Below are 12,595 nucleotides of genomic sequence, written 5' to 3'. Positions count from 1 at the left end.
ATCAGTATGAAGATAAAGGTTAGGATCATGATGTTTTCAGTATACTATAGCACACTGTGAATGTATAGTAGCACTTTTTGTTGTTTGCTTTTGGGATCTGACAGAGCATTTGGACCCAGAAATGGAGATGTATGATGTTAAACTTAACAGTGGGATAGTCAGTGCGATAGTCAGTTTGTTCTCACATAATAAAATATTTTGGGCATGAGAATAGCAAGATTCCTGTTCTTACTGTGATTCTGGCTATTAAACGGTTTCACTAATGGTTTTCTGTGAAAAATCAGCCTATTGTTTTTTTTTTACTGGCTAAACAGTTTAGAAGTTCATAAGTATCATTAATTTGGAAATCAGATAACACTTATGCTCATTTCAAAGAGACAGGCTCATATGATTCATTTTTTCACCAATCGGACTACACTGTTCATGCAACATGTTTTAGATTCATTAAAAACAGCTGTAGTCATTTGTTCCTGAATTGGACTATATTGTTTGCGCTGTATGTCTTGAAGTGTGGTTACATTAACATTTTTCAGGCAAAAGTTGTTGTTTGCTTTTGGGATCTGACAGAGCATTTGGACCCAGAAATGGAGATGTATGATGTTAAACTTAACAGTGGGATAGTCAGTGCGATAGTCAGTTTGTTCTCACATAATAAAATATTTTGGGCATGAGAATAGCAAGATTCCTGTTCTTACTGTGATTCTGGCTATTAAACGGTTTCACTAATGGTTTTCTGTGAAAAATCAGCCTATTGTTTTTTTTTTACTGGCTAAACAGTTTAGAAGTTCATAAGTATCATTAATTTGGAAATCAGATAACACTTATGCTCATTTCAAAGAGAGGCTCATATGATTCATTTTTTCACCAATCGGACTACACTGTTCATGCAACATGTTTTAGATTCATTAAAAACAGCTGTAGTCATTTGTTCCTGAATTGGACTATATTGTTTGCGCTGTATGTCTTGAAGTGTGGTTACATTAACATTTTTCAGGCAAAAATGGTTTGTGGTCTGTTGTCAATGGTACACTATTGATAACAGACTGTGTCTTTACATTCACTAAAAAAAGAACCAGATCAGAGTGATTTGTGCAGGAATTGGACTACACTGGTCACTGTGTTTTGCACTGTAGATTCAACGATGGCATTGCAATTCCACTGAATAGTTAACTTGGAAACATTGTGAAAGCAGAAAAATGCACCAAACGCCATATAATTTAGTTCTATTTTTTATGGAGCTGTTTCTCCATCACTATTACAGTAATAAGGGGGATAATGTCAACCAGTAATTTTCCAAAATAAACTCCTACAGGCTGATACAAGACCTCTTCTTGGTGTAATTCTGCGATAATGACCAGCTTACTGTATTTTATTCCTTACATATTCATTTCCTCACAATTATGTCAATGCTCCCTTTCAGCCACATAATCGTTCAGAAAGTTTATATTAGTTACACACGCGCACACCTATTAAATCCATTCCACCCTCAGCCATGAATTATGTGCTTATGTGCAGGATGCAGTTTCCTAGCGACGTCCTAGAGTTTAATACAGACACCTGGGGTCACCTGATTGACATTTTATATTAATCAATATTTATTTATTCATCCGAATCTAAGACCAGCAGATGGTTTGATAATAAAAGCGTTTGATCAAGACTCACTTTGGCCCATTTCGACATTACAAAGCTAATTCCGTTATCAACTGGACCAATCTTAATTGGGGTTTTAAGCCTTTCAAACATGGCTGGAGTGATACATGAGCTGGCCTGGTGTGCTGCTGTAAATCTTGGGAAAGCCGCTACTGCCCCCAAGCTCCACGCAGAACAACTGCATCCTTTGGAAAGACATCGTGAAAAGTGCCACACAATCAAGGGGTCTGCGTTTGGTTAGGTAGCATGTTCCAGATATCCCCTGCTGGTAGATGTTGTAACAACACACTCTTTTTTTCATTGACGGACATTCAAAAAAAATGTTTGGCAAGAAATCTCTAATATGGACCCTCTTCAAAGACTGTGATGATGCATTTCCACAGTTAAATAACTTCGTAAATCTATGCTTTTTACAGTTTCATTGTTAAAAAATGTAAATGCAATCAAATCACTTTCTTCTTTTGCAAAACAAGAGAAGATATTCTGAAAAATTTATATGGGATCCAGTACTAAAGTCAATGGGGTCCAACTCTGTTAGTCTAATGTTTTTGAACGTATATTTGTAATGTTGGGACCTGCTCATAAAACAGCATCCTCTTGTTCTCTGTCCCTTGAAGCCTGTTGCATCAAGACGTTTTTCACAACTATGGACCACAAATGCCTTCTTCAAGACAAAAATCCATTTGAAACAAACTGTCAAAGCGTTTTCAGTCTTTGATGGCGAGAGACTGTTTACTCTCACGCCTCTCACAGAAAAACAACTCCTTCCTAACGTTTTCTGAAGTCCACAGAGCCACTCTGTTCAGCCCTCGCAGTCTGCCCACGTCCTGAACATCACCTTGGGTCCAGACGGGCCCTCCGCCTCTGTAAACAGCTCTCCTCACAGCTCAGCTCGCGCTCATTCATTCTCACCTCCAGCATCATACAAAATGTCACCTCATATGGCTTCATTCATAAATGATGATGATTAGCTCCTGGTTTGGTTTCAACCTCTCTTAGATGAACAGGAGGGCCGGCCGCCCTTCGACTGCCATTGCACTAATTGACTCATCAGCTCCGTGCTTGGCCCGGCCAAACCGGCCATTTCAGCTAATGCCGACAATATGCTTCTTTGACAGGCAGGAGGGCCAGCCTTCTGTCCTCCGCTTGGTCTCTACAGGACGCCTGCTCTCTCATCACACTCTGAGAGAGGCCGGTACCGCTACTCTAAATGGGATAAAGAGAAAACAGTGATTGACTGATTTATGACTGACCTTTACAGGATTAGTTCACCCGACAATGAAAGTTCCTGATTTATAAAGCCGTGTGACTTTCTTTTCTTCTGGGGAACACTGTATGAAGGAATTCTGAATGATGTAATGTTCCATGTATAGCTTAAACAAATGACATAAAATCACTGCAAAAGTATCTTAAACATATATTCCAAGTCTTCTGGAATCATACAGTAGCTTTATGTAATCGACAGACTAAAATGTAAGCCATTATTCACTGATAATATAAATAATGACTAAATATTTAAGATGACACTATTGCAAACAGAGTCAGAGAATAGAACTTAAAAACCAGTCGGTCAGATTTGTGAATAAATAATTTTGTAAACCGGATAAAATGATTAACGGAAGATTGAATTGGATGTTGCTACTCACCTTATGAACATAGATGTCAAGACTTTTAGTGAATAACAACAAAATCTTTTTTCTCTCACTAGGCTATTGTATGACTTCAGAACACTTGGAATATTGCATATAAAGTTGTAAGAACCACTTTTAAGATCCTTTTATGGTTATATACATTTGGTTAAACTCTTATGGGAACAAATATCAAGTTGAATAAATAATGGCGTAACTTTAATTTTTGTGGAATCAAGTACTAAAAGTCAGCATGAAATTAAAGTCCGACCTATCTATTTTGTAAATGCATGTTAATGATTTTGAAAATAGAACCAAGAGACCGCCCTACATTTTTTTCTGGTAATCCACTACACTTGAATGTCACAATACAGAAAAAGATCTGTTGCATCTCTAAATCCATATAAACAAATAAAGCATGTGATTGAAGAGTATTTATTTTTATACTGTACAGTGATAAGAAAAGAAAAGCTGCATTCACCATGATTCAGTTTGCTGCCTTAAACCTCTTTTCCCATTTAAAGAATCAGCAGTGAATTGTGAAACCTGGTCAGGTTCTACAATGGAGGTGTCAGGCAAGGCAACAAGTTTCCAAATTAGTGTTCTGCCGACAGCCTACAATTTTTTTTTCAGCCAGTTTCTTTTTTCCTTGATTTTCCTGTGTTCTTCTTTTCCTTTTGATAACTTTTCTTGATAAGTTCTGCACTGCTGCTGAAAAGCACCTATTAGGAAGTCTGAGATGGAATGAGTGCTACAGCGGAGCCATCTATTTACAGTGCCTGTTTGTGCTCAAGCCCCAGGCTGCCCACCACTTTCTGTTTCTCCCTCTCTGTTGCATCGTTCTAATTACTAGTTGTGTTGTCGCTGTCAGCAGGCTCTGTCTATCTGCTACAATCTTCTCCTTTGTCTGGGGTTTCCTTGAAAATCCACCACATTGAGTGCAATGACCTCCTATAATTTCCCTTCTATAGGGATCAAAGCAACAAGACACACCACAACGCACCTAAACAGTATAGCATGCATAAGATTACATGTTACTAATACAGTCATTTGAAAGATGGACGAGATTACAAAGGTTTAAGGAACGGTTGCATCTCCGACTTTGCAAATGAGTTATTTTACCATCCATTCTACAGCCATCCACCCTATAGTTACGATTGGCCAGTGATTATAGGCTGAAAAACATTAGAAGGCACATACTGATGCACTACTAATAGAATTATAATGATTATAATAATACAGTCTTAAAGTATCTGGTACTATTGTACCATGTCATATTATTGCATTTAAATGTCTAGTATAGTGTGTTCACTTTGTATGACAATAGTTTAAAAAGTATACATTTTATGCTTATATATTTTATTTTATTTTTATTTAGCACTTTTATATATACTGTATATATATAAAATTTGGAATAAGTCAATAGAATAGTTATGATAAAAATGTTCTATTGTTATTTAAACTGTTGTTTATTGTATATATGCAATAAAAGGTTAAAAAATGTAATAAATAAATAACTTTACATACACTTTGGCACTTTTGGTGTGAATAGACCATTCATAGGTCAAGTGAAAGAGCCTTAAGATGAATGTTTAAGCAAACTGACTGCCATTTCGGGATTTATTTACAGGCAGAATGAAGACCACTATATATTTCTTTAAGGGATCCTATGAAGGAGGGGCAACTAACTTCCTTGAAACATATGAAGGCTTCATTCTCTGTTAACAGCATGAGCAAACCTAAATTGATGTAAACATTAGCTTATGAAACATACTCTCAAGCTACATGTCCTCTGGTTCAGAATTGAACGACATAAGCTATGATTTTGTTAGTGTCACGTAGCTAATGTATGCACAGAGGATATGAATCAGGAAAATCATAGAGCATTAAGTTTGATTAATGATGTAATTATGAGCATTAAATGGTGACTGACATGTTTTGGGTGGACCGTTCACCTCTACATCAGCAGGGCATTGTGAAAAACCATTAAAGCATCACAGGGGAGCCCAGTCAAAGGAACAAGCATATAGGCTGCTGCTCATTACAGCAGTGGCATCTGTGAGATTCAAAGTAATACCCATCAGCCCACAGAAAAGGTCCCGTCACACAGAGACGAACGGCCAAATGGGCCTGAACACCCAACATCTACAGTCATCAGATAAGCCCTTAGCCAGCAGCGGCAATGGCCTGGACCTGATTACTGTCTGTCTTCAGCAGCGAACACACGTCTGATATTACAGCTTCCATACTTGAAAGAAAAGTTATTATAGATGCCCAAGAGGAAGAAAGGGTGGCTGGATTTAATACAAACTGGTTTTGTTGCATATTACAAAGTCAGCGGCTTTGAAACGGTATGATTTTAGCCATGCAGAGCTGAAACCTTTTCTTCAAAATATCTGTTTTCAAAACCTTTTCCTCAAAATATCTTGTTTTCAAGAAGAAACGGAGATAGATGTTAACTTGCTGCTCTCTCCCCTAGTGAATCAGAAAAACCAAAAGTTGTTAAGCCTACACCAAATCTCAGTCAGCATTAATTATATACTCTTAAAGTCAGAAAATAACCCCCTGCTTCCAGCATGACTTCCTCCGGAGAAGAACAGACCTCACAGCAAAGGCAGGTGAGAGGTGTAGAAAACAGTGATGTCTCCTCTCCTCCGGTAAGCTGGTTGTCAAGGACTGCAGCTGCTAGACAGAACAGGCAATGCTCAAGGGATCACAGCTGGTGAGTGATGGATGGGAGCTCAGGTCTAGATGGGAACCCTTGTCCTGTTCAATTATTGAGCAACGCTACATCAAGATTGCTCACTAATGTTAGACTCGGGAAACTGTTTGAATGTATATACAATATTCAATAGTAGCCTACAAGCAGTGGGACACAGTCAGAGATTCTGAACGAGGGCTTGGGGCGAAAATGTGGCCAAAATCTAAAAATCAAGATTCACAAAAAAATTCACTGTATTAGCTTTTTTTTTTTTTTTTACATTTATAAAATATGATAGTTAGGCAATACACGAGCAGAAGTGCTGATTTTCCTGAATATAAGCTTGATTGCAAATCGTGATATCATAGGCCTACAACAGTTTTATAAACAAGAAGTTAATATTAAGTTAACTTACATTTTAGAGACAATATTGTCTGTTTCTGCTCTATTTTGCCCAATAATATAGTTCCAAATAGCAGAACATTTGTGCGTCTCCAAGCTATACAGCAGTGTTTCGTTCCAGAATGACTCAGCTGTTTTGAACGAATTGTTTGAATGAATAAAGACTCACTCATAAAAACTTTTCGCTGACTACTGGAGGTTTAATTCCATTTTTAAAAATAATCTAACATCATTTTTTGCCATCATTCATATTTCTGTTTTACATTTAAAGGGGTCATATGATGCTGCTAAAAAGAACATTATTTTGTGTATTTGGTGTAATGAAATGTGTTTATGCGGTTTAAGGTTAAAAAAAGACATTATTTTCCACATACTGTACATTCTTTTTTCTCCTCTATGCCCCGCCTTTCTGAAAGGAGTTGATTTTTACAAAGCTCATCGGTCTGAAAAGCGAGGTGTGCTCTGATTGGCCAGCTATCCAGTGCGTTGTGATTGGCTGAATACCTCAAGCGTGATGGAAATGTTACGCCCCTCACCATACTGTGAAGCCCTGTCCGGCCGGAGCGTAACGTAAAACCATCAGCAGTGTTTCGTTCCAGAATGACTCAGCTGTTTTGAACGAATTGTTTGAATGAATAAAGACTCACTCATAAAAACTTTTCGCTGACTACTGGAGGTTTAATTCCATTTTTAAAAATAATCTAACATCATTTTTTGCCATCATTCATATTTCTGTTTTACATTTAAAGGGGTCATATGATGCTGCTAAAAAGAACATTATTTTGTGTATTTGGTGTAATGAAATGTGTTTATGCGGTTTAAGGTTAAAAAAAGACATTATTTTCCACATACTGTACATTCTTTTTTCTCCTCTATGCCCCGCCTTTCTGAAAGGAGTTGATTTTTACAAAGCTCATCGGTCTGAAAAGCGAGGTGTGCTCTGATTGGCCAGCTATCCAGTGCGTTGTGATTGGCTGAATACCTCAAGCGTGATGGAAATGTTACGCCCCTCACCATACTGTGAAGCCCTGTCCGGCCGGAGCGTAACGTAAAACCATGTCTGCATTTGTGATCGGAGAAATGACAAACAACAACTGCTACTCACGTTTGAATGAATCATCAGAGGCAAATTCTTTAAATATAAAAAACTTACGTACAGTCTGTAAGTCAGAACAGCCGGCATTGTAGTCTACTCTACCAGGATCAGTAAGCAGTCCTCCATAAAAAGTGCAGCACACATCTGAATATTTAGGTTGAAGTGTTCTGGAACAGTGTTGTAAATACAACTTAACCACTGATTTCTAGTTTTGTCCTCTTTTGGAAGACCAAACAAAGTAGTTTCACTTTCACAACGAAAAAGCGTCACTGCCTTGAGTGAGCAGAGGCGGGCGGGCTTGAGAACGGCTTGTGGCAACCACATGGGACGACCCCGGGCTAGACTCCGCTTCGTTCACGGTGAAAGCCGATCCGGCGATCCACAGCGCGAAGTTGATGTATTTCCTCAGCGACCAGCACGGACCAGCTCTAGGCATGACGAAGCGGATATCGTCCTCTTTTGGAAGACCAAACAAAGTAGTTTCGCTTTCACAACGAACCACACAGCGTCTTCATGACATGGCGGCAGCAACAACAATACAACAGCTAGAATAAAAGTTACGTCTTCTTTCTTTGTGTGAACATTTGGGTGGCATTATTCAAATCTTCCCACATCGTGACATAGGTATGTGGGGGCGTGTTAGAACGAGCCGTTTAGGTAGGCGTGGCTGACTCTTAACTTTTATAAAGAATATCTCTTTGGATTTGAGACTTTAGTCTTTGCAACTTTACAGATCTTCTTTATGCACCAAGAGCTTGTAACACTCCAAAGAGAAAGGAAAACTTGAAATCGCATCACATGACCCCTTTAAAATATTAATCGTACAACTTTATTTACGCCAATCTAACAACCCCATAATATATTAACTACAGTACATTTAACATTAAACATGAAACATTTAATACGATTAGAGAAACATTCTTTTTTGGTAAAAAAAAAAACCCCTCTGAAAAACAGTGGCAACTGTGTTTAATGTGGTATATTTGTCTATTTCCAAAATGTTAGTATGCTAAAATTGTATAGCATTGTCTAGATGAGTGGTTCCCAACCCTGGTCCTGGAGGCACCCCAACACTGCACGTTTTGTATGTCTCCTTAATCAAACACACCTGATTCAGGTCATCAGCTCATTAGTAGAGACTGCAAGATCTGAAACTGGTGCATCAGAGAAAGGAGTCATGCAAAATGTGCAGTGTTGGGGTGCCTCCAGGACCAGGGTTGGGAACCAACCCTGTTTAGAAGACTATTATTTGACTAATGGTATAATTGATTACCGTATTGTCCCGAATATAAGACGATGTTTTTTTCTTGGAAATACATCTGAAAAAACGCGGTCGTCTTATATTCAGGGTCTAGACTTTGACATGTCAATAATACATCCACAACAATAGGTGGCGCCAAATACGCATAAAACGAGTGTGCCATGAAATACGTAATGTAAAGCGTGTTGTAAAGATGAAAACCTTACAGCTGCACGAGTCGTGACTGTCACGTTAGCCTGATGGGACCAACTCTACTTCTACTGTTAATAAGATTTTGGTAGGCTACTATTAGACGGATAGCCTAAATGTCCTAATTCAGATGGGCTACCTGTGTTTTTTTTTTTGATGGTATATCAAAAAGTGTATATTTTTTAAATGTGATTGTTGGTACATTTTACCAGTTTTTACCATACTTTCAAAACTAAAATTAAAATAGGAAAAATATGCAATATGAAAATAATTGAAGACAAAATGTGTTTTACTGAGAAAAAACAAAGATTTGTTTTTTAAAAAGCCTTTTTCCAAAAGGTACATCTGGAAAAAGGGGGGTCGTCTTATATTCGGGCCAATACGGTATATCAGTACTTGAAAGGGGCATTGACTGGCGTTTTTATATAGTGTGATAGTGGTTAAACCAAGGCTATGTGCAATTACATTCATTCGAATTTCACTACATCAGGGCATAAGAGCAACATGACTGTACTTGGTTTCAAGGCAATGATAATGAGCAGCAAACGCCAAATCCATAGAAGCGCAGTATGAGAATGTCACAAAATGAGGGTTACCTTCTAAGCACGAGCATGGACAGTCTCATATCAAGAGACAAAGCTGCACAGCGCCCCCTGCTGGTGAATATGAGCAAACGTACAAGACATTGCTCAGAACACATTTTTTGATCAGAATTAAGATAACGACGCTGAAGATCATTCAAGCAAAAAGTGGTGAGCTTTTATGGAGTCTGCTCATTAAAGTCATTGTTTTATATCAATCACTAAAGTATATTTCAAGTTTCTAATGTGGAGTCACAAAGTCAATGACATGCGCTTGATTAGCACTAATGTTCTAGGTTTTTTTTCCTCCAACACAACTGAAAAAGACAGGACTTGCCAAAGCTTTGAAAATCTATTGTGGCTAGTTTAATATCTATAGCTCATAACATCAAACCCCCACGCACTTAAAGATACTTAGAACTACAAACAGCCTAAGAATGAAGCAAGTACCAATTGTTTCACATGCCAAGTACAAGAGGTTTTTTCCTCTCTGACAGGCTGTTTTGACAATCACCCTCCAAACCAGTCTAGTCAAGACGAGCTATGAATACTCCAGTAAGGAAAGTGCATTTCAGTGTGAACCCCATTAACACTCATTTCATTACTCTTGCAGTTGCCAGACATGAAATATTGCCACTTAAGTTAAAACTGAGCCAGTGATTGACGTCACTGCATCTTGTCGTCACAATCTCAGTTTCACATAAACATGCTTTTTCCCAGCAAACAGACAAAACACTCAAACATAAAATTGTAGCAGGAACATTTTAAAGCCTCTGCAAACTGAAGCTTTCCTACTAGATCTGCATCATTTTACTGTTTACTGTGTAATTTGTGTTATGACAGCATCAATATTTACGATTAAATATTACACTACTTTCAGCCAAAAGCAAGAGGTATCAACCAGAACAACTGGCAGAACAACTGTTATCACTGGAAGTGTGCATCATGCATTTCTTACTGTTTACATTTTCTTCTTTAACTAGTGTGTGAATGAGTACATAGCATGTTATGCATTAAGCAAGCAAAGCACACATACAACTTGTCTTCGACTGTTTATTTGTTTTTGTTGATTTTACATGTTTTAGAAAAAGAACCCAAGGATTTTTCCTCCTGTGTGTTTTCGTCTGGCCTCCTCGTGGTCCATGATGCCAGCTGAGGTTGTCAAAACAATGAACCTGCAGAGAATAGAGACAAAAACACATGACCAGGCTGCTCAAGATTCTGCTGCTCTTTGAATGCGTCTCACCCTAGGTGATTCTGTACGACACAGCTGATATTTGCTAGATTTTTTTATAAGATGAAAACACAAAGCATTGAAAAATAGGTACTAGTACCATGAAAATAGATACTAGTACGGCTTATAGATTAAATGTTACAACGGCTTTCCATAGACCTTATCCTTAACTCTTTACTTTTGTTTATAAAATTCTTATATGCGCTAATATTCACCATTTATTTTTCGTTACATTTGTATTTATATACTCTTAATAGATAGATAGATAGATGATAGATTTATATATATATATATTTGTATTCTATTTATTTTTGCCCCAAGATTTTAACTTTTTGGTTATGGTCCAATTTTCTGTCATCTATAAGAGGTTGTCCCTTAAAATTCAACACAGAGAAACAAAAAAAGGTTACAAAACATGCGTAACATCTATCTATCTATCTTAAAAACAGCCCAAACACGATCTATGCACATTGGTTTTTGTGTTGTTTATTTCAGATCACGCTTTTAATCGCAACAGATTTTGTAAAGCAGTACAAAAGGAGAAACTATGCAACAACAAAAAAACAGAAACATTTAATGTCTTGATGTCAGAGGAAGCAGTGTTAGGGTAAACAAGTCTATCTTTGATAGAAGGCTTCAAGTGCTTTACAGTGGACCACATCTGGTCAGAGTCTATGGTGCATGTCCATTTTGCTGGTTCTTCAGAAGGAGGTCCATGTAGGCGCCGTCTATCAGATCCTCCTCCTTCACTCCCAGGTCCAGCATGAGCTGATTTGCGATGGCCACTCCTTCTTCTCTGCTCTGCTGCTCTTTCATCACCACCTCCAGCTCCATGAAGTCCCCCAGGCCCTCCACACAGTCAACATGCACCCTGGTTTGTCCCACCATGTACAGCCTCCTCTCCTTCTTCACCTGCCCCACTTGCCCCAGTGCATCCGTCAGAACCTTGACTAGCCCCTGTGGGTCGTTGGTAGGGGTTATGGAGTAATTAGACAGCTTGGGTCCTTCTGTATCTGGCCTCTCATAGAAGATCAGCTGTCCTGTGCCATCCTGGAAGTCCCTGAGTTTCAGGCGTCCTGCGGGCACTTTGAAAAACGTGTCCTGCTGACGGATCACTGTCCCGTCCGAAACGCTCAGCTCCTTTGCACGCTGCGTGAGGTAAGGCAAGTCACGCAAAACTGCTTTTATTTCAACATTCGACGGCATGTTTAAAAGTTATGCAGTAAACTATAATGTCAGAGCTGCAGTGCAGATCTGTTGTTTGGCGCGCTTACACGCAAACCTCTAAAACGCATGCGTAGTAGTGACGCTTTGATTCATTCAAGTGAATCGGTTCTTTTGAATCCATTCACGAAAAAGAAATCACATCATGTTACATCATTGCGGCAGTAGGTGGCAACAAGAGTCTTTTGTGTGTTATTTTGAAACATACTGTCATCCATTGTTAATGTACTTAAATGTTTGAAACTTATGTTCACATACCATTCAGTAAAAAAGCATATTTTGTGTGTTATTTCATTTGCAACCGATTCATTACAAACACTAAAGACAACTAAAAACGCCTGGCTGTACTTTATTATATTATTATTAGAATATACGTGTCTACAAATGTATTAAAGCCAATTAATATGTTCATTACTATTATTAAGAGAGTGTTTAAATATCATGAACGTTTTCCCCACAAATGACAACAAAGCATTTCCCCTACAATTGTCTGGGCATAACCAAAAAAAAAAAAAAAAAAGTAACCTAATAATAATAATAAATTGGTTTCAGCCTTCTTGCATTATTTACATACCTCAAATGTTCTTCATCATTTACATCATTTTGTGGTCAACAGTTATTTTACACAA

Source organism: Sinocyclocheilus grahami, unplaced genomic scaffold, assembly GCF_001515645.1.
Source record: "Sinocyclocheilus grahami isolate Dianchi unplaced genomic scaffold, SAMN03320097.WGS_v1.1 scaffold27.1, whole genome shotgun sequence".
NCBI lineage: Eukaryota > Metazoa > Chordata > Actinopteri > Cypriniformes > Cyprinidae > Sinocyclocheilus > Sinocyclocheilus grahami.
Note: the sequence above shows the minus strand (reverse complement) of the source record.